The sequence below is a fragment of the Nilaparvata lugens genome, chromosome 9 (genome assembly GCF_014356525.2).
Source record: "Nilaparvata lugens isolate BPH chromosome 9, ASM1435652v1, whole genome shotgun sequence".
NCBI lineage: Eukaryota > Metazoa > Arthropoda > Insecta > Hemiptera > Delphacidae > Nilaparvata > Nilaparvata lugens.
This window is the reverse complement of record NC_052512.1, coordinates 18,046,357-18,070,008: the sequence shown is the minus strand read 5'-3', so window position 1 is coordinate 18,070,008 and position 23,652 is coordinate 18,046,357. Positions and strand designations below refer to the sequence as shown.

The 23,652-nt window shown below is 35.9% G+C and overlaps 1 protein-coding gene and 1 long non-coding RNA gene across 2 annotated transcripts in view; one reads left to right on the top strand and one right to left on the bottom strand.

The window, feature by feature from the left end:
* LOC120353064 (protein amalgam-like) overlaps window positions 1–23,652 on the bottom strand; it is a gene marked incomplete in the record, with an annotated part of 512,682 nt that overhangs the window by 270,215 nt on the left and 218,815 nt on the right.
* The window catches only part of LOC111058249, a 48,317-nt gene continuing 41,406 nt past the window's right edge, over window positions 16,742–23,652 (top strand). The window contains exon 1 of the long non-coding RNA XR_005572166.1: window positions 16,742–16,977. This is a non-coding gene — a long non-coding RNA (uncharacterized LOC111058249). The remainder of the gene's footprint in view (window positions 16,978–23,652) is intronic.

The following is a 23,652-nucleotide window of genomic DNA, read 5'->3' as shown; positions in this document are numbered from 1 at the left end:
AACGGGACAAGTCTCCAGAAACGGGACTGTCCCATTTTAAACGGGACGTCCTTGATACCTAGACGAGACGACTCGTCTGGAAAAACGCCTCGTGTGTTTCCAGCTTTATGGACTACAAACAATCTTCCAACGGTGAAGGATTGAAAAAGGTAGGAGCTATCTGTTCATTTCTAATGACAGACAAAGATGAAAAACCAACGCTTGGTCATATGTTGACTTCAGAACGTGGATTTCAGAATTGATACCAGGGTTTCTTCAGATATACCATGGTTTCCATGGTATCGTTGTGTTCAATGTATGATGACAACATTATGGTAATGATATAGAGCTGGGAAACAGTTGAAGTGGAGCGACTTCTGCAGAAAGGAGAAATAAAATCTCAATACAGATTTCCTTGTAGCACATCCGAACGCTAAATCACACACTCAGCGCAAATAACAGAACAATAATATCTGGCAAGAAGGAGCCACGTACCTTCCGTAAAATCACCGTATAACTATCGATTCGAACCGTTTCGATACTATCGGAGTGAAGTATCGATATATCGAATCGAATGATCACGTACTTGAAGACACGTACATGGGAATGGCAGTGTCCTTTCTCTTTTATTACCCCTTTTTCTTCATCATATTCTTCTTCTTATTCTTCTTCTTCTCCTCCTATTCCACCTTCTTATCCTTCGTTTTCTACTTCTTCTTCTTCTTTTCTTATCGTTCTCATTCATCTTCTTCTTCTTCTTCTTCTTTTTTTTATGACCTCTTGAATCTTGTCGTAAGTTCCTATGCAGCTTCAGTGTGTCTGGGACAAATGTTATGATGGTATCCAGAATAGAATGAGCGAATAGAAGAATCGAAAAGAAAGGTTAGAGATTGAAGTGAGAGTGTGAGAGAGAAAGAGAGAGATACAGATTCAGAAGGAACTGAGAGACAGCGAGAGAGAGAAAGGAAGAAAGAGAGAATAAATTTGAAATGAAAAATTACTCTTCAATAATATTACTCTGTCGTTTCAACATCTCTGTCTCTCGTATGAATTCAAATCCATTTTTCTAAATGTGAAGGTGGTGAAGTGATACATGATCTCGATACAGATTTCCAAGAAAAAATGAATGGTGAAAGCCGCACATTGATATCTCAACCCGTATCAGTTTGTTGTTGTGAATTATGTTGTTATCATGTATCAGCACATGAAGGACTGTCTACGTGATAGCTTCCTGATATTATGAATGAATGAATGAATGGAAAAACTGCAGTAATTGCATGCAATGAATTCTTCAGCTGACTAAATAATTAATCACAACTTAAATTTTTCCTTATGCACTTTCGATGTTATCTGTTCCATCCTGAAAAAGAACGAAGGAGTGAGTCAATTTTGTTATCCAACAAACTTGACCTTTAAAAAGGTTCGAAAAATACGTGTTCAAAGTTTGATGCTGATTGATCAATTATTTCTAAACTTATTGTAAAACATACAAACAGACGGACAATGACTTTGGCCTTTAGTCAGTCAAAAATGAGAACTCTCTAACGCTCGTTTAATTATTTGATATTGGAAGCAAGAGAAGAAGGATGCGGTGATGAGGGAGGGGGGATGGAGGGATAGGAGAAGGGAAGAGACAAAAATAGTAGAAGATTTTTGATGTGGAGAGAAAGAGAGAAGTATATAAGAAAGATTTTGAGGCTAGTATCATTGATGGAACTGACTGTGATAGCATTGTTACAAACATATAGACCTACTCACATATGCACTCCATAATATATACATACATATATGCTGAGGTATATATTGGGGAGAAACTGAGTGCCAAAACATGCATATGTGTGTTTTAGCACGAATGCATGAGCTGGAATTCCACGTTTATATCTCCCTCTACACACTCTACTGTAAGTAGAGTTTGGCTTGGAAACGAGATTGGATTTGAAGCTGTGAGCTTTGATAGGCTAAGAGGTGGTGGGGTAGAAAGGATGTGGTGGGGGGGGTTTGTAAGTATAGGGCTATGGAATATAAAGGTTGAGGGAGGGGAGATAAGTGAGAGGTAGAGGATGAGAAGGAAGAGAAATGAATAATTCCGAAAGGACCGTTACACGACAGTACTTTAGTGGACTAACCACCCCTGTGGGAATTGGCACGTGATTTTCGAAATCCTGTCGAGTCGAGTTGCAAAATTCTGAGCGGGAAAGATTTGAAGATAATAGAGACAGAGAAATAGAGAGATAGGAAGGTGTGTGAAAGAAGAGTAGGCTTAAGAATAATAATATGCTATGGTGATGTCCACGTTATAATGGCAGTGAAGAAAGATAGGAGAACAACGTTGCCGAGTTACTCTTTTTTGCTACTTAGTGTACACAGCTGTTACTCAATTCATCCCATTAAATTTGATATAATATTATTAGTTCTCATTTCCTTGATACTAGAATCTGGTGTGGTACACTCACTCAACTTTCCTTGCCGTTAAGAAAATTTATCACCTGACGCAAGTGTTCATGCGCATCTCAAGTCTACTATTCAAAGATCTAAGCCAGCTGGTGACAGGACTATAACACTGGAGACACACGAGGTCTGCTATCTCTTCATAGTGAATGATTTAATAGAATCAACAGTTGCCAACAGTTTGCAATTGAAATAATAACATTTTCGCGAATTTCGAGCTTATTTTCAATTTAAGGTGAAAATGTTATTGAACATTAATTGTAGAGATTTTCATGCTCAATTTTTTCCATTTGGAATTTTTTGTTTAAATTGTATCTGAATCCTGATAATTGAGAATCAAAAATCAAACTTTACTCAGATGGGGCGGATCTCCTGAAATTTTTACAGATATGCGACTTGTGGTAGTTGATAGAGATTAACAATGACTATTTTAGGTATGAATTTGATCAGAATCGTTGGAGCCGTTTTGGAGAAAATCGTGAAAAACCCTGTTTTTGACAAATTCTCGCCGTTTTTTAGCCGCCATCTTGAAAAGCATTTGATCGAAATTGTTCGTGTCAGATCCTTATAGTGGAAGGACCTGAAGTTCCAAATTTCAAATCATTCCAAATCATTCACACACACACACACACACACACACACACACACACACACACACACCACACACACACACACACACACACACACACGTATAAAAATTTACAAATTGGAGTACCTTAATTTTGTTCGGAGAGCAATACTTCCCTTACCTATGGTAATAGGGCATGGAAAGTGATAATCAATTCCACGTCAAAATAATTAAATCTATTTATAAAATATGTTTCTCCATGATTTGATTCGAAACGTTGTTTTGAGATCAGATTTTCATTTTCATACAAACCTGAAATGGCGGTTAATTTGAAAAGTTGTGATACACCAATCTGAACTTAAGAACAACAGATGTAATGTTGCTCGGTGGGTATTCTATTCCAATTTCTCTTTAAAATTATAGCAAAATAGAAATCCTATTTATAAGAACATAATTTAAATGAAAATAATTTTGTTATAACTTTTCAATAGTACAGAAACACTAGTACTGTACGAGTGCGCCAGAGAAACATACTTACTTACAAAGAACATGGCATCAATGTCCGAAACATGTTGTGATATTTCAAAAAGGGTACTAAGATTTTCCTTTTTTCTTTCTATTTCTATAAAAGTAGCCCTATACAGAAAAAAGATAAAGAAGCTTACTTATTTGAAAAAATCCCATACGTTAAATTGGTGATGTAAAGGGGCAAGAGGGGGCAAATCTGGAGGGGAAAACTCTTAAGTTTATCCTCCTTCAAGTAAATTAGCCATCATGCTCTGGTCTAGAGAGCAGTGGGTCTTCGCTGTTAGGAGCTTCTTTTCCAATGGTCAATCACCTTCCACGCTCGATTTGAAATTCCTTCCCACAGACACGTTCCTGGCCATGATTAGAATCTGTCGTGGGTTAACTATGTCGCTAAACCTAGAAATTGACTTCAACGAACCATCAGAACTCCAGAAAATATCGAAAGAGTAAGGCAGTCAGTTGTGCGTTCTCCCAGGCGTTTGGCTCGTGAACATGCAGCTGCTATGGCAATTTCTGACTCCACTGTTCGACGAATTTTCCTTCAAGACCTTCAACTTCATCCCTATAAATTTGCTTTTGTTGAAGAATTGACTGAACGCGATTTTGTTGCCCGTCAAAATGCATGTGATATGCTGATTAACAACTTGCCTGAAGACGTGGTCACTTTTTTCAATGACGAGGACAATTTTCACATGTAACCGTGACTTTGAAACGGAATATAGGCAAGGTAAACCATTTCAGGGTAATATTCACGGCTTTGTAAAAACATCAGAATTCAGAGACCCTAAATGGAGGAAGCTCCTCACAGAGCTTTCTTGAAGGAAGCTCCCTACAGTGTGGTCCACGTCATAATGGCAGTGGAGAAAGATAGAGTCAACGTTGACAATCCTCTGTCTTTACAATGCCTTCTATAGATGGTAGCTGATACAGGTTTATTGATGTAATATTAACTAACTGTTCATTCCCGTTTAAAATAATTAATTGTATTTAATCAAGCAAGAAATTATATTTTTTAATAATTTCATAATAAATGTTCATAGTTGAAATGAAAAATTTTGTTGATCAGTTATTAATTCTACATTGTTGAAAGACGATCTGGCAACAGAGCAAAGCGAGAAAGAGATAGCTCTATCTACTTTGTTGAATGATAGACAAGGAAAGCAATACACTCTTATCAAACACTGTCATTATAACGTGGACCTCACTATACTAGTAGTTCTATGAACAGTAGACCTTACGCAGTATTCTCATCCACAAGTACCTGATTGAAACTATAGACCTTATGGAAATACAGCAATAGACTGGCTTCTACACACATCTGTGTAATCACTTGTTAGCTGATTTATGATGAATAATTCTATAGTCTGATTTTTACTCTAATATTGGCGTATGAAGGAGGCTCCTTTTTCCTTTCATATTATCCTTGAAATGCAAAACTTTCAAAAACCTTGTATATACGTCGACGCGCAATTGAAAATGGAACATACCTGTCAATTTCATGAAAATCTATTACCGCGTTTCGCTGTAAATGCGCAACATAAAAACATATATTGAAATTAAGAGAATGCCAAATCGTCGACTTGAATCTCAGGCGGGATGCACACAGGAGAAACAGCGTTTCGTGAAAAAAGTTCCAGGAAACGTGAAACGGAAGTTGCTCGCAATCGACTGATAAGATTAGCAGGGAAGGTTTCTTTTGTATGCATGCGCGAGTGAAACGGATTGCATGTAACAAGTTTCATGAAAGAGGGCTTCACGAAATGCGCTTCTCCGGTCTGCATCCCGCTTTAGACCTCACTCCGCTCGGTCAACAAACAGAGATTATTCATGAATGAGAAAGTTGCAATGTATCACCAACAATGGGAAGAGCATGTTGTCAGCTGATAGGCTGTGTTGTGCTAAAAGAACGTAACTACTGAAAGCTCCTTGTGTAGCGATCCTTCCTCGGATGCGAAACGTTGCTTTTGAGAACATACAAAAGAGCATCTGATGCTTTTGGAAAGATCCATTGTCAAAAATGTTCCATGTTTTTGAACGTGCATTATAGTCCAGTGGCCCCCCATCGATAGATAAAACTGCAGACCCGGTCGGTACAAGCAGTATGACACATTCGGCATGTACCAACATGACACATCCAACATTACCACAGCTTGTCGTCGAGTACATTTCAAAACATGATGTTCCATTCATGTTACATGTAACCTCCATCATGTTGTGACGTCACTCCAAATTTGTCAGCCCTGTCTTTCTACTCTAGTTTATTAAAATTCGTAGCCCACGGCTATCATGGAAATAGAGAGTCTCATCACACCGAAGTCTGCCATGTTATAATGGCAGTATTTGATTAACATTGGTGTTGCTATCCTTGTCTATCATTCGACAAAGCGAATAGCAATATCCTTTCTTATCTAGCAACTTTGTCGTTTTTTTACGATAAAGTAATATGATTTATAACAAAATATTAAATATAAAAATTTAGAAATTAAATATTTATAAGAATATTATCATTGAGAAATGAAAAATTGATTTCTTGACAGAAATATAAAAGATTTATAAGAATATTGTCATTGAGAAATGAAAAATTGATTTCTTGACAAATATATATAAGCATGTGCAGTGGTGTATTGAATATGTATGGTGTCGCAGTGGTTAGGGCAACAAAAGTCAAGAGTAAAAAAAAATAGAGCCTATCAATTTGGATTTGTCATAACACAAAATATTAATTAAAATACATGAAACTAAGAACTAACAATCAGTTTTTTACTTTCCTTGCCCTATACCATAGGTAAGGAAAGTATTGCTTTCCAAAAAAATTCAAGGTACCCTAATTTCATGTTTTCTATACGTTTCTAGGTCCCCTGAGTCCAAAAACATGATTTTTGGTTGTTGGTATGTGTGTGTGTATGTGTGTGTTTGTGTGTATGTGTGTGTGTGTATGTGTGTATGTCTGTGAACACGATCACTCCATTCCTAATTAACCGATTGACTTGAAATTTTAAACTTAAGGTCCTTATACCATGAGGATCCGACAATAAGAAATTCAATAAAATTCAATTCAAGATGGCGGAAAAAATGGCGGATAATTACTAAAATACCATGTTTTTCACGTTTTTCTCGAAAACGGCTCTAACGATTTTCTTCAAATTTATACCATGAATAAGCCATTAATAAGCCCTATCAACTGGCATGAGTTTCATTTCTGGAAAACTTTCAGGAGCTCCGTAATACTCTTGAGAAAAATGGCGGATAATGACTAAAAAACCATGTTTTTCACGGTTTTCTCGAAAACGGCTCTAACGATTTCCTTCAAATTTATACCATGGATAGCTATTCATAAGCCCTATCAAATGACATGAGTTTTTTTCTGGGAAAATTGCAGGAGCTCCGTAATATTCTTGAGAAAAATGGCGGCTAATTACTAAAAAACCATGCTTTTCACGATTTTCTCAAAAATAACTTGACCGATTTCTTTCAAATTCATACCCTGTATAGTTATTTATCAGTTCTATCAACTTGCATGAATCTCCTTCCTGGGTAACCAATGGGGGGTCCACCCCATCCTTGGGAAATGGACTTAGTAACCTCCTTCTCGTGCATGAGGTAGGTAGGTAGCGCAGTTCATAAAAAGAACACATAGTCGAGATATGTCATGTGTAGAACAGCTGTTTTGACGACTTCAAAAAAATGACGACTAAAAAAATCATTGAATTTCACAATTCACACAAAGAAAAAGTACTCTGAAAACAATTATATATATATATACAGAAGTCTGATCGTAGTTTCAAATATGAGCAAGGAAAGTTGTGTGAGTGTACCACACCAGATTTTTTCGGATTAACATCAAATGCCGTTTAACTCCCTCAGCCAGAGCACAGCCTCCTCATCCGCCAGGTGCAATCTAGGCAACCCTCCAGGAAAATGATACAATGGACATGACGAGACAATGTGGTTCATGGTTTGAGTCTCTCCACACTCTCAATTGGGGGACTCTGCAAATCCCCAAATATGCATGCTCTTATAGCATCTTCCCTGGCCAGTTCTTAACCTGTTCAGGCAAACCCACTGCTGTCGGGGCAACTCAAATCCAGGAACTTTGCTGCCTGGATCAGACAAATGATGCATAATCATTGTTTATGTTAAACAAGAATGAACAGTCCATATAACTGTACATGATTTCCTTCATAAAAGGCAGTGGCAAGGTAAGAATCGAAAACTCTGTTCTCCTATATCCATTCACTTGCATTTTAATGTGGACCGTACTATATAAAAAAGTAATAAGTGTATACTCAATCATTCATTCCAATCAACGGATTATCATAGTTGAATTTCCTTCTACGTCAACCAAACAACTCCACCACAATTCACCATAGAAAAATATGGTTTGGCGCATTAACACAACTTTCCTTGCCGTTATGAAAATTTCGCCAAAAACCGCCTCGTGTGTCTCCACCGTCAGTGTCAATTTTTCGGAAATATAATTTAAAATTGATCAGCTGACGAGATCAATTCTGTTATCTCTCCCAGTGAATGATTTGATAGAATCAACAGTTGCCTCTCTCATCAGGTTTGCATTTTAATAATCACATTTTGTCGAATTTCGAGCTTATTTTTGATTTTAGGTGAAAATGTTACTGAACATTTATTGTAGAGATTTCCATGTTCAATCTTTGCGTAGATAGGGCAGAGCTCCTGGAATTTCTACAGATATGGGACTTGTGGCAGTTGACAATCTCATCAACGACTATTCTAGGTATGAATTTGATCAAAATCGTTGGAGCCGTTTTCGGGAGAATTGCGAAAAACCATGTTTTTGACATCATTTTCGCTATTTTTGCAGCCATCTTGAATTGCATTTGATGAAAGTTTTTCAGAATTTCTTTAAAAATTTCAGAAGCTCCGTCCCATCTATGGAAAGTTTGATTTTATATTCCCAATTATCAGGCTTCAGATGCAATTTAAACAAATAAATCCAAGTGGAAAAGATTGAGCATGAAAATCTCTACAATTAATGCTCTGTAACATTTTCACCTTAAATTGAAATAAGCTCGAAATTCGAGAAAATGTGATTGATCAATTTCAAACTGTTGGCAACTGTTAATTCTATTAAATCATTTACTATAGAGAGATAGCAGACCTCGTGTGTCTCCAGCGTTATTGTCCTGTCACCAGCTGGCTCAGATCTTTGAATAGTAGACTTGAGATGCGCGTGAAAACTAGCTTCAGGTGATTAATCTTCATAACGGCAAGGAAAGTTGTGTGAATGCAGCATACCAGATTTTTTGAATAGTAGCGGTCATCGAATTTCCATCTAGCTGTTCACTCTGTTGTCAATATTTGCAATAGCAGAAGTCTTGGGGGTAATTTACAGCACTTAATTAGGACTTCGGTTATTTATTATTCCTATAGACTTTTAATTGCTTTTATTAGAAAGGCTAACAGATCATGAGCGATTTTTCCAGACCATCAAAAAGAATGAAACAATAATAGTGAAGGATATTTTTCCCTATCAACAGTCGATCACATAGTCTAGAGAGTTTGAGAGTGTGTGCGTGTGTGTGAGTGAAAATGAAAAAAGGAGAATAAATGGAGTAATGGTGCAGAAGAGAGGATGACATTCGTTGGTGTGTAAGTGTGTGTGTGAGATAGAGAGAGAGAGAGTGAGTGTGTGAAAGGGATATAAAAGAAGGTGACTAGCTGTCTGCAGCGGTGACAATCATGAACTTTGTGGAGACAAATGCTCTCTTTTCGACCCCCTGAGGATGAGATGAATGAGGATGGAGAGTGGAAAAGAAGTAGAAGATGAGAAGAAAAAAAAGAAGGGAAAACAAAGGCCGAGGAAAGATTCCAGAGTGTCGGCGACTGATCTTTTGGCGGCAAAATAAGGGGAATGCGCGCGAAAGTGAGAAATTGCAGAGGAGAAAGCGCATCAAAGTGGGAAATTCCAAGGGGAATCCGATTCAGACACGTTCCAAAATCATTATTATTATCATCCTCTTCTTCTTCTTCCTCTTTTTCTTCTTCTTCTTCTTCTTCTTCTTATTCTTCTTCTTCATATACTTCTTCTTCTTCTCGTTCCTCTTTCCTCCTTCTATCAATCTGTTTCTTCTCTATACAGTTGATCCAAGATGGCGAGCCACATTTTCAAAGTCACAGTAAAGTAGAAATTTTAATTTGAATAGGATCCTCAATCGCACTCACATTGATTCACTTTTCACTTTCCTTGCCCTATCACCATAGGTAAAGAAAGTATTGCTTTCCAAAAAAAATGTACCCCAATTTCATGCTTTCTATACGTTTCAAGGTCCCCTGAGTCAAAAAACATGATTTTTGGATGTTGGTCTGTGTGTGTGTGTGTGTGTGTGTGTGTGTGTGTGTGTGTGTGTGTGTGTATGTGTGTGTGTGTGTGTGTGTTGTGTGTGTGTGTGTGTGTGTGTGTGTGGTGTGTGTGTGTGTGTGTGTGTGTGTGTGTGTGTGTGTGTGTGTGTGTGTGTGTGTGTGTGTGTGTGTGTGTGTGTGTGTGTGTGTGGTGTGTGTGTGTGTGTGTGTGTGTGTGTGTGTGGTGTGGTGTGTGTGTTGTGTGTGTGTGTGTGTGTTGTGTGTGTGTGTGTGTGTGTGTGTGTGTGTGGTGTGTGTGTGTGTGTGGTGTGTGTGTGTGTGTGTGTGGTGTGTGTGTGTGTGTGTGGTGTGTGTGGTGTGTGTGGTGTGGTGTGTGTGTGTGTGTGTGTGTGTGTGTGGTGTGTGTGTGTGTGTGTGTGTGTGAACACGATAACTCCATTCCTAATCAACCGATTGACATAGAATTTTGAACTTGAGGTCCTTATACCATGAGGATTCGACAATAAGAAATTCAATGAAATTCAATTCAAAATGGCGGATAATGGCTAAAAAACCATGTTTTTCACAGTTTTCTCAAAAACGGCTCTGACGATTTTCTTCAAATTTATACCCTGGATAGCTATTGATAAGCCCTATCAACTGACATGAGTCTCATTTCTGGGAAAATTGCAGGAGCTTCGTAATATTCCTGACTAGAATGAATTTTGTTAAATTTCTATCACGATTTTCTCAAAAAGGACATGACCGATTTTTTTCAAATTCATACCCTGTATAGTTATATATCAGCCCTATTAACTGGCATGAGTCTCCTCCCTGAGAAACTAACAGGGGGTCCACCCCATCCTTGAGAAATTTACTTTGTAACCTCCTTCTCGTGCGAGAGGTAGGTAGGTAGAGCAGTTTATTCAAAAGAACACAACACAATCATGTAGATATTTTTTTGTAGAACAGCCATATACATATAAACACACACACACACACACACACACACACACACACACACACACACACACACACACACACACACAGACCCAAAAATATTTTTTTTGGACTCAGGGGACCTTGAAACGTATAGAAAACATGAAATTAGGGTACCTTAATTTTTTTTGGGAAGCAATACTTTTCTTACCTATGGTAATAGGGCAAGGAAAGTAAAAAGGATAGTGCTATCGGCTTCGTCGAATAATAGACAAGGATAGTGACACCAAAGTTGACCAAGTACTGGCATAATAACGTGGACCTCACTATGAAATACGATGTGTCTGATTTCGTGGCAGTTGCATGGCGTTTCTCCGTAAGTCCGAGCGATCTGTGTGCGAGCAAGCGATTAATCAGCATTCCTTCTGTTCATGAAAACCATCGCGTTCTGCGCGCCGCGCGTCCTTCCATACGACAAACACCCAGATAATTGGATTTTGCTGTTTACCGTGACAATACGCTGATTATCACCCAGTCTATCGTGAGGTCCGCGTTATAATGACAGTGGAGAAAGATAGGAGAACAACGTTGCCGATCCTCAGTCTTGTCAATGCTTCTATAGACGATAGCTGAAACAGGTTTATTGATGTGATATAAACTGTTCATTCCGTTTAAAATAATCAAATATATTTTATTATCAAGAAATTATATTTCTCATAATGAATTATAATGGAATATTTTGTTGATTAATTATTAATTCTGTATTGTTAAAAGACGATCTGGCAACAGAGCAAAGCGAGAAAGAGATAGAGCTATCTGCTTTGTTGAATGATGAACAAGGATAGCAATACCGTCGCTAATCAGACACTGCCATTATAACGTGGACCTCACTATTGATGAATGTATGCGGTCCATGCTTACCCACAATTTTCGAGCGCTATGAACATTAACTGAGAGACTATAACCCGATAATTTGATTATGGGTGTTGCAGCATTCCTCGTCCATAATTATTTCGCTGCTTCTCACCCTGTGCTCAGTCACATGGATTTGTTAGATTTATCTCTGTTGATTACATGTCCATGTAGATACATACATTAATAGGCTATAATAGATGTAACACATACATTTATACACATTCTATACATGAATTAGCTGCTCTTTAGCTGCTAAATAGTGAATATACACATCATATAGATAAACTAGAGGGTCGTAGCCTATTATATCCACCAGATACATCTATATACATTCCACATATATCTGAATACATCAATCAAGCGTCATAATACGGGTACAATATATCTGTACTATATATTCTCAAATCCATGTACATCCATAAGGGGGGAATATTCAAAATTTCTAGTTTATTCATTTCTGGACTGAAAAGTTGATCAAATCTATTAATGTGGATAGCATAACCTAAAATGTGTATTGATTCATATCTCCACCTTCATTTTATTATCATTCATCTCATCATCATCACCTAGGCTTAAAATACTTCTATAGTGAGGTCCACGTTATAATGACAGTGGATGAAGATAGAAGAATAGCGATGCCGATTCTCTGAATTAATTAATTTATATTTCTACACTGTCAAAAACATAATTGGCATCGTTGTGGACCTAGAAAAGGATAGGACCACTGGCTTTGTCGAATGATAGACAAGGATAGCAAAACCAAAGTTGATCAAATACTGTCATTATAACGTGGACTTCACTATAGAAAGTAGCCTTTGTGAAATAATAAATAAATAAAAACAAAAATGAAGTGCATCCATTAGAAATACAGAGTGATTATAAAAGGAGCTTACAACTTTGAAGGCACTTCGAAAGCAATATTTGCTATTTATTGAAATTACTTACATAATAGAGAAAGGTGTCATTTTTTAAAAAATACTTCAAGTTTAAAGTGTTATAGAGTGTTTAAGGTATATACTGAGGATAGCTGATCCGGTATATCTGGTGTAATATCAACTCTATTCTTCTTAAAAAAAAATGAAATGTTTAGATGAATCTATATACTTCCAGCAATTATTGATCATAGCTTCTCTCGTAACTAGGGAACTAGCTTACTAGGTTATGAACAGTTGAATAACTGTATTTGTAAATCCATGAATGTATTTGGTTATCATACTTTGCACTTATATGTGCGAATCGACACAAATATACACCAACATTAAGTTGGCTTTCCACTTTAATATTTTTTAAATCTCTTAACGCCATCGTTTTGAGCTGATTTCAGCAACTTTTATATCGTTTTGAGCACCCACCGTTCTCGAGATATGACGTCTCAAAAATTGGAGAGCCAACTTTATGCCAGCTCTCCACTTTTCGGAATCAGAAAACTAGACATGCCAACATTTTGAGCTGATTTGAGCAACTTTTATTCTGTTTTAAGCGACCACCGTTTTCGAGAAACTCACACTCATAGAATTATATGAGGAGATAAAATTAATTATTAGTCCTAAACCAGAGGTGCTCAAAATTTGTAATCCTGCTCGAGAGTAGAGGTAGGTCTATGAGAAGCTACTCTCAGCAGAAATTAACGTTTTGAGCCTTCACATTCTCAAGTGATTCCCACTCATAGTATGTCCCATGAACTATTTGGTGAATCAAAAAATCAATTATAACTCCTGAACTAGAGGTGCTCAAAACGTGGAAACCGGCACAAGAGTAGAAGTCTATGAGAAGCTACTCTCAGCAGAAATTGACGTTTCGAGCCATCACAGTTCTCAAGTCATTCCCACTCATAGTATGTCCCATGTACAATATGGTAAATCAAAAAATCAATTATAACTCCTGAACTAGAGGTGCTCAAAACGTGGAAACCGGCACAAGAGTAGAAGTCTATGAGAGCTACTCTCAGCAGAAATTGACGTTTTGAGCCATCACAGTTCTCAAGTCATTCCCACTCATAGTATGTCCCATGTACAATATAGTAAATCAAAAAATCAATTATTACTCCTGAACTGGGGGTGCTCAGAACGTGGAAACCTGGAAAAGAGTAGAAATGAGTGGGTATGAGTGGGAATTACTTGAGAACTGTGATGGCTCAAAACGTCAATTTCTGCTGAGAGTGCGCGAAGTGAGTACTTTGCGTAGGTACTCCAGAGTGAGTACTTTGCGTAGGTACTCTCAACTTAATCAGCTGTTTTACAAAAATTTCCAGCCAGCAACATATTCAGGTTAACCAACATTATTTCTTTCACTTTGCCACACTCTACCGTCATAAAGCGTGTTAACTATTTTGTGTTGTTATGTTGCAAATTTGGAGTGCGACAAAGTGTTTACATTCCCGCACTGGGTGTGGGAATAAGGTATTTTGCTTACTATAATTAATTGATGCGGGAATGAGCACTTTTTTGGGTAACTATAGGGAAAAACTATTGTGATTAAATTATTATTCTGTTTGTAAAAATATTTCTTGTATTTGGCAATAAATTCATTATTCATTATTCATTAAAAAACAAGCTTGGGTGAAAGAAGTATCAAAACGCCAACCTAACAACGGTGAGACGTACTATGTCTCATCTTCAAAGTCAAAAAAACGATTCCGACAAAACATTGCTTCCAAGTTGTACACAAAAGTGCAGACTTTAGTGCAGTAACAAATTCATGAAGAATAATCGAAAACCACTTTGAATTACTTATTGGGCACTCAGTGAGTTGGAGAGGTACTTCCAAACAACATCAATAAAAATCCCAATACTGATCGACTAGTATAAACTATGCATTTTATCTTCACAATATTTATTTCGATTTGATACGATTGAAATAAGAACTCTCAATTCCTTATTCTAGATACCATTCATATTCTATGATACAATGAATATTATGATGCAATAATTCAGTTCTATCATGTTTAGAAACACACAACTCTGTGTTCTTAAGACTGAGAAGTTCCCACTTCTAGTATTTTATTGTAAGGAGATTGAAATTTATTAATCACTTAAATTTATTATTACTCTATAAATTTTTTCCATTGTACTCTTCTTTACCCCAAAACTTATTTTCCCCTTGAACTCATTTCTACTCTTTCTAAATGATGAAGAAAAATGATGTGAAATAGAATAAGAAATCCAAGATAATAACCAATTTATTACTAACAGTTATTCATTTCTCTTTAACGATATTCATTCGAATAAGCAATTTTAGTTTGTAATATTGATAAGTAACTTCATGTTCCTAATTCTAGACTCTTGAGAGAAAACTTCAGGGAGCATTTGCACAAATTTGGTTAACAAAAGTATTGTATAATTTTTACAGTTCTTTTTGTTGCACTCCTACGAGATCTATGGATCCCCATCCTTGGAAGGATCTATTACTGGTACATAAAATTTCAATTTATGCCGTTTTAACTTGAGATAATCCACATTGCTGCATGTACTATTTTACATTACATTCCTTAATCACAACATCAAATTAATGATTGGGAGAGAATCAACAGGATAAACCCAAAACTGTTCCCCTCCCTAATTTTGATAAAAATAGTCCAAATGAGGTTATGAAAACACTTTTATAAAGATCACAAAAATTTACAGTCCAAATAAACATTATACTAAAAATGTTGTAACTCGGTTGATCAGAAAGATGAAACAAATTATTATTACACTTTAAAATGCATTAATAAATTGAAATATATTAAAAAACTTGATAAATTTGAAGCCAGAAAAATCACAAAAAGATTCGTAGAACAGCTGTTCGAGGAAATAATTTTGAGAGGTGTATTGCCTAGACTACAAGAAAAATGCCCCAACTCGAAATTTGATCATATTTTTTATGATGGGGTGTGTAATTATGAAAATATCTTCCTATAAATTCTTTTTTGTCATTCTTGAGGAAGTTATGCAGACATTGGTGTATTTGGGATCAAATTTGGATCAGAATGAAGAGATTTACAGGATGTTGAAAAAAAGGAAACTTTACTCTGGCCCTTCTGAAAAATTTTGTTTTTCGAGTTGTGTCACTTTTCTTGCGGGCAAGCGATTTATCATCCAGTCATAAAAGTTTGTTTTATGAAAAATAAAAATTATCTATACTCCAAGGTTAAGCTCTGATTAAAGCAACCGTGCCCAATCAATTTGTTCTCGATAAATGCATTTTAATTAGCTCTTCAACTTGGTGCCAACCTAATGAAGTCATCTCAACTTAATGCCAACCCGACAAAATCATCAATTCAGTTGCCAGTTAACAACTGTTTCGAAGAGGAACTCTCTCTAGATTATGGTTCTATAGTAACATATGATATGGACATTTAAATTATAATTATAAGAGATTGGGGGAAGAAGAATATACATGCTAAAAGACGAACTTTAAACCCTCAAAAACCACCCTTAGAGTTGAAATATCGTCAAAAGATTTCTTAGTGAGCACCTAGGGCGTATAAAGAAGCTTTATTCCTAGTTTTGTTGCAATCAATCCAGTGGTTTCCCAGAAATCATGATCAGTGAGTGAGTGAGTGAGTCAGTGAGATAAGAATTTTAAAAGTATAGATGAAATACAAATTCAAACGTGAACTGAGATTGTTAATATTTCAAACAGGTGACATGAATTAAAATTTGAATTTTGAATTAGATACTTGTGGATGAGAAAAGTGCGTGAGGTCTACTGTTCAAAGAACCACTAGTATTTAATTTAGTAAGAGATATAAATATTTATCAATAATTTCATAATGAATTTTCATAATAAAGATGAAATATTTTATTAACTATTTATTAATTTTACTTTGTTGAAAGGCGATCTGGCAACAGAGCAAAGCGAGAAAGATATAGCGCTATTCGCTTTGTTGAATGATAGACAAGGATAGCAATACCATTGCTAATCAAACACTGCTTTATAACGTGGACCTCACTATAGCATTCCACGTATCTCACAACTTGAAACGCTTCCATCAACTTTTGTATTTGAACAGCTGTTTCCCCAAATCAAAATTGTTGTTGAATCGAGTATAACGATGTAGCTATTGATTTTCTTGATTTCATTAATCAGAAGCCTATTGTACGATAGTTGGAAAATCATATAAGAATCAGGGTAACTCTAAGCAATTTCCCTTTATAGATTCAGAGATTGAGCTGCATAATCAACCCGTGTGTTAGTTTCTTGCTTCATAAATTTTCAAAGTCCATAGATTTTTCAATCTTCCGTTAATCAGTTTTGTAGAAAGCTGCAATGAAGATCAACCTCATTTTTTTTCGGTGGTTTTGGTAAATATTGATTTATTTCCATGTCAGTAATATTACTAAATCCTTGGTCATATATTGGACATATTATGTCAACACTCAAGTCAAAATTTTTACGTTTGAGAAAATGGAGTCCAAAGTTTTCTTGTATGTTCAATCATAATTTTTAGGGATATTTCCGATCCTATCACAATGGAAGGTACAAAGTAGGTTCAAAATACACATATTCATGATTCTATTATTCCAAAGTGATGAAAAAATAAAAAACTACTAATTTAATTATGACTTGAGTTGTTTGGTCCAAGAAAAAATATGACATGAGTGGACCATTTTACCAAATGATACTTTACACCATCCAAACAGCAAGGATCAATTAACATTTTCAAACTATCTACAGTAAAGTGTTTATACCCAAGCATAGATTCCCAAAGTTCATCTGCAATACCTGACTTAAGATGTTATTATGGTCTTGATAACAGAAGTAGGACTAAAGTGGTTTTACCAAAGTGTAGATCTCGAAATTCTACATCCGGATGTCAAATTATCTCATTCCTTTGAAAAGTGGACTTAAGTGCTTGTGTCAAATGAACAAGGAAATGTTACAAATAATTTGAAATATATATTCATAAGAGCGAAATGGCACTGATTCATTCACTCTCTCATTCATTCATAACAAACAGAACTAGAAATATTCTGAACTAAATACGTTAAAATTTGGCAGGATTGTTCAGTTGGCCATCTGGAGGCACAATAAGAACGGATTTGAATGAAAAACATCCGAAGATGCAAACGCCCAAAATCTGCGTTCTACGATAAAAATATTTGATCATTATTTCACTGTTCTAAGTGATTAGTGAGTGTTATTTTGTAATTCAATTTGGTTTGTGAACAATCTGAATTCAAACTTTTCTCTTTTCAAAATGTTTGTTCTGTAAATTGGACTTAAATTCAAAAGTTTCTGGAGCATAGCCTACTTTTTGGTTTATTTATAAACCAAACTTCTTGTATAAATCAAAATTCGGGGAAGAAACAGTTTTGGGCTGTGCCTGTTGGCCCTTCCCAATCGTTTTAAATAATTGCGTTCTGTGTATCAATAGATAAATAAATAAATGAAAAACTATGCTTTTGAACTCCAGAGTGAAGCTCGGTGCCCCGATATCAATTATTATGATGGGAATAGAAGAGAGCAAAAGGCTCACCCAAAAAATGTGTTTTTACTTCCCTTGCCCTATTACCATAGGTAAGGAAAGTATTGCTTTCCGAAAAAAATGAAGGTAACCATTAATGAAGGTATACCATTTCTAGGTATTTACCTTCGAGAGGTCATAAGTTACATGGTTTTCCAATTGTTCAGGTTTGGCATATGGTGTAAAAAAGGGTGTTTCCCGCTGTGAACAGTATTTTTCTCTTTTTCCAATGGCGCTCCAGCCGTAGAAGGTGGACTTACAGCCTTACTAGATGTCATTTTGAAGCTAAAATAATATTCTACAACACTGTGCCAATAATATCAGTGTTTGTTCTCTCTGAATACATTTAAAGGGTGGAAAGTAAAATCTTGTCCACAAAAAAATCTAATTTCAAGAGTTTGAAGTTATATTCACCATAGTAAAAGTTGGTTGAATTGGATAAATCTCTAGAATACTGTATTATGATTATTTTGGAGCCTCCAGATAGCTAAATTCATTCGATATCCTCGACATTATTAGAATTACAGACGATTTCTTGAAAATCGACATATTTTTGCCGCCATATTGTTTTTTCATGATGACAAACATTTTTGAGATTGCCATCATGGATAATCTCTTCCTACACTTCATTATAAAGAGATTTATAGTATACCATTCCCGAGTCTGTACCTTCAAGGAGTCATGAGTTATATGGTTTTCTAATTATTGGGATTGGCATTTGGTGAAAAAAGCGTGTTTTCTGCTGCAAACAGTACTTTCTACTCTTTTTCCGATGACGCTCCAGCCGTAAAATATGGACATACAGCCTCCAACCAGATGTTTTCGAATCTTTAAAGCTTTGGAAATATTCTACAACACAATAATACTAGTGTTTTTCCACTGCGAATACATAATATACAGAGTGGAAAGTGAAATATTGTCTTCGAAAAATGTATGTTTCAAGGTTTTGAAGTTGAATAAGTAATGGAAAGAGTGGTCGAAATGAGATGATTCTCTCGAACATCATTGTTTGGTTAATTCTGAACACTTTGGTTATAAAACCAATCCGATATCTCTCACAATAACTGAATAACAAGCGATAAAAACATTTCTGTCAATAATGACCGCCATATTTTATTTTTCAATCATGTCGAATATTTTCGTTGTTTCCATCATCAATGGGTGCGTACACAAAGAAAGCTGGTTGCCGGCGCCGGAAAACCAGCAGCTTGCTCCTCGAGCTTATAAGCGCGGTAAAAGCTTGAAGCCGTACATAAAGAAAGCTGGTAACAAGCGCGACAAGTCAGTTCACTTTGAGCAGTGTCAAAGATGTCTTCGTCTAGTGATGATGTGTTTTTGGCGGAGAGTGTTCATTTAAAATTATTGCAAAGGAGGAAATTCGGTGTTCATGTTATTAATAGACATAGGAAGAAACTTGGTGAATACCATCACTTGTTTCCGCAACTAAAAGGTGACCCACAACGGTTCTACACATACATGAGAATGGAGCTAGCGACTTTCGATTACATATTAAGAAACATTGAAGGACGTTTGATTAAAAAGTGGTCAAACTGGCATAAGCAACCAATAGAACAAGAAGAGCGTATTGTCATTAAATGTCATTAAATCATCTGTATCAACCATCTTTAAAACTACTGCACAGTACACACTACGCTAACCAACTGCAGTACAGAGACTGTACTGGAGACTAACTGTACGCACAGTACAGAGACCACTCGCAGACTGAGCCAGTTGCTGGAAACCGGCTACAAGAATGTTCTCTTCATACTTGTTTGCCGGTTGACGCCGGCAGCTCGCGCTTGTTGCGCTTGTTGAGCCGGCACCGGCGTTTACTGTGTACGGGCACACTTGAAACCATGTTAAGTTCTTCTCAAGCCGGGACGCGCTTACAGCGGCTGGTTTTCCGGCGCCGGCAACCAGCTTTCTTTGTGTACGCACCCTATATTCTTATTCGTCTTGTTGTAACGAAGAGATTGAGAACATTTTCAAGTCTCTATCTTAAAGTAGTAATGAAAAAATCGATTTTATATTTCTAGCTTGTTACCTCAAGCGTATGAAAAAACGCACCACAAGTCATGCAGGGTTTTCTTTGGAGGGCGCTGGGGAATTCATTTTTTCATGTATAGCGCATGAAGATATATCGTTTTGAAGTTGAAAAAATGCTCTAAATTTCATCGATTCAAAACTTATCTGTATCTCTTGCACAAAAAAAGTTATAATGGGATGAAATTTGAACAAATTTAGAAAAAACGTTTTTTTGGGCTTTTGAAGGTCAACTAAAAAAATTTGAACTAAGAAAATATGCGTTTTAAAAGAAAATTTTATAAAACTAAAATTGTAGAGGAAGATTTTGAAAATTTTTTCGTCTGAAAAAAAACGGTTGAATATCTCAAACGGCTATTGAAATACAAGCGATATAGCAAAACCCTGAAAAGTTTGGCGGCCATCTTGTTTCCGAGGTGTTTGCCTGTGATTTCGACTTATCATCATCACGATCCTTATTATGCTAGACCTAACGTAGAAATTAAGACATCTTCCACGGCTGTTACCCAAAAATGACCACGGAATGACATTTGCGCCCGGACTATATGAAAAGTTAGTAGGCTGGAAAATCGTTTGTAGACAACGTTATACTATTATAATTTCAGATTAACCCATAAAACAATCTTGATAGACCAATGCATTGCAATAAACCAATAAACCGATCCAGATAAATCCGATGCATTGCATTCATCTTCTCTATACTTATAAAAGGCTAAGCCCCGACAGACTGAAATCACACCACTACAGCCCAAACTACTGAGCCTAAAAACTTGAAATTTTGCACGATTGTTTATGGTAGCCTGAAAACATCCACTGAGAAAGGATTTTCAGAAATTTGCCCCCCTGAGGGAGCTGGGGCCCCCCCAGAATTTTGTACTTTTTAACCGCTCATTGCACAGCAAAGTCATGAGGAACTTTTTTGTTCAGCTACGAAGAAAATTAGATCTATGCAGAAAAATTTCGATCGAGAGCACAGGAGGGTCCAGGAGAGGGCATTTTTCGAAAATTTTGATGTAAAATCACACTACAGCTCAAACTAATTGTCCTACAGACTTGAAACTTTGCACAAATATTCTTCAAACATGCTAGACGCGCACTAAGAACGGATTTTGAGATATTTTGCCTCTAAGGGTTTCAAAGGATGGAAAAGGATCATATTTAGTAAGGTTATGAACATGGTAAGGTGAATGCCATATGGAACTGAGATAATCGACACATGATATTCTAACATATGTTATAATCATTGGAAAGCTTAAAATAATTTCATCAATCAGCTGATCGAATTTAATTTTCCATAGATCGAAAGCGCTAGCTTGCCACGTATTTGTTCCATTGTTGTATGAGTCTCATACATTCCGATTAGAACAGAGCACAGAGATTTTCTTTGGTTAGGAGTTTGTTGATAATTCTTTTTTTCAAATTTTATTGCAAACAAAAATCACATTGAAAAATTTCTTAATAGACAACAAGATTTTAAAAAACAAGTTGTCAAACATAAACCTATATTCATTTGTAGCATGGCCAGAAAAAGACAAACTTGAGTACTAGCCGTGAGTTCATTCAATAAAACTCATATTTTTGTGTTAATATTTTGTGAACAAGAAGTACGAGTTGACGAGAGATGTGAGTAATATCTTTTATTTGATCTAAATGGTTATTCATATTGTAGTAGTCGGGGTCACTTCAATAAAAGTTTTTTATTTTGTAGCTAATAAATGTCATACATATTGATTGTCCATAATGTAAGTGATTAAACTAATCAAAATTAATGGCTTACTAATCCTTCACAGAACTTATAGTATTCCTGGTGATTGAGCCTGTCTTTTTTCAGTGTTGACTATAATTAATAATAAAGCTTTATTTACAACTAGCTTACATGGCGAACTTCGTACCGCCGAAAGTCAATGTACACTTCACTTTATTTGGTGAATCATGAAATTTATCTGACAATCAATATTTTCATTCACATCTAAATACGGAATTCCTATGTGCTTAGTCATGCAGCATTCATTATTCCCAAAACATATTCTTCTCAATCAATTGGTAGTAATATCTAACAGTAAAGTGTTGAATTAAAAAAAAAATAGATAGGATAAATTAGTGTTTCAAAGATGAGTTCAATGTTTTCATAGTTGATGATTGTCAATAGATGGTCCAGGAAATATGCGATGTACGATGAATCATCACCAGGAATTACATATTCTTTCCATCTTCCATTTTAGGATTCTCAGGATGAAAATAAGCTAAGCTAAATTCAAAAAAAATGTGAATTATTCTGACATTCTTCAGTATAATAATAAATGCAATATGAACAACTCTCTTCCATGAGGTGAATAATTTTTCTAAACATTTCCCGGTTACTCAATGATAGGGGGGTGATGATTATTTGTATAGGTCTTCTAAGGAACCATTATCTACAGCTGGTACCAATCAACTACACATCAACTCCAAACTACCGTTGTAATACCAGTAGCCTACACAATTTATCATAGGGTGACGTGTTTATTACAGCTGGTAACTTTAGATGCTAAATCATATTATCTCAATATGATCTTGAATCATGATCATCTTTCCGTTCTTCGGTAGCCGCCAGGCCGACAATTTCGAAAACATAGGCCTGTAAAGTAGATTAATAAATAATCATTATTAGCCACCCTATTAAAATTTCTGGTCAGGAACCATCCCCAATATTCACACAACATATTCCCAAAGTTTCATGCCGTTATGTTAAGTATTTTTCAAGTCATAGGGAACAAACACACAAACAGACATTCATTTTTTTATATATATAGAAGATTTCATTCGGCTCAAACAAAAGCCTCTCTAAATGAAGGTAGAATGATAAGGTCGACAACTTTCAGTTCTGTTGTTTTAACATTTTTTTTTAAATCACTTTCAAAAAGTTCATGTAGTACCTACTATTGTGTTTGAGACACTTCTGGCGCTATCATAGTTTCACAACTATTCTGTTCTACACTCCTATCTCTTGCAGTTGTTAACCATATCTATAATAAAATAAAGAGTTGGCTTATACACGTATGGGATAGGAAAATTATGTTTGACGCATCACCACGTCTGAACTACTGGACTAATTAACTTGAAATTTTGCTCAAAGGCTAGATTCTCAATTAACCAAGGATGGTTATAGGCCTATTTTAAGTTCTTTAAAATTTCATTACGTCAAGTTTTCAGATTATCAAGTTTGAAAATAGATCCTTGCGAAGCACGGGTTCCTGCTAGTTTGTAATATTTTCCAAGGGACATTGCTTGGCTTTGGATAGTGTAAAATAAGTTCTTCCGACAGAATAGTAGTATTTAGATTCAAAATAGGAACTGAATTATTGTTTTGATTTTTAGATTTAATTGACTGGGAACTTTCAACTGCTTTTGAGGGTTGCCTCTTGTCCCAATGCCTTATGAATCATAACATGTTACAAGTATCAGAACAATTTTCAATAATACATAAATT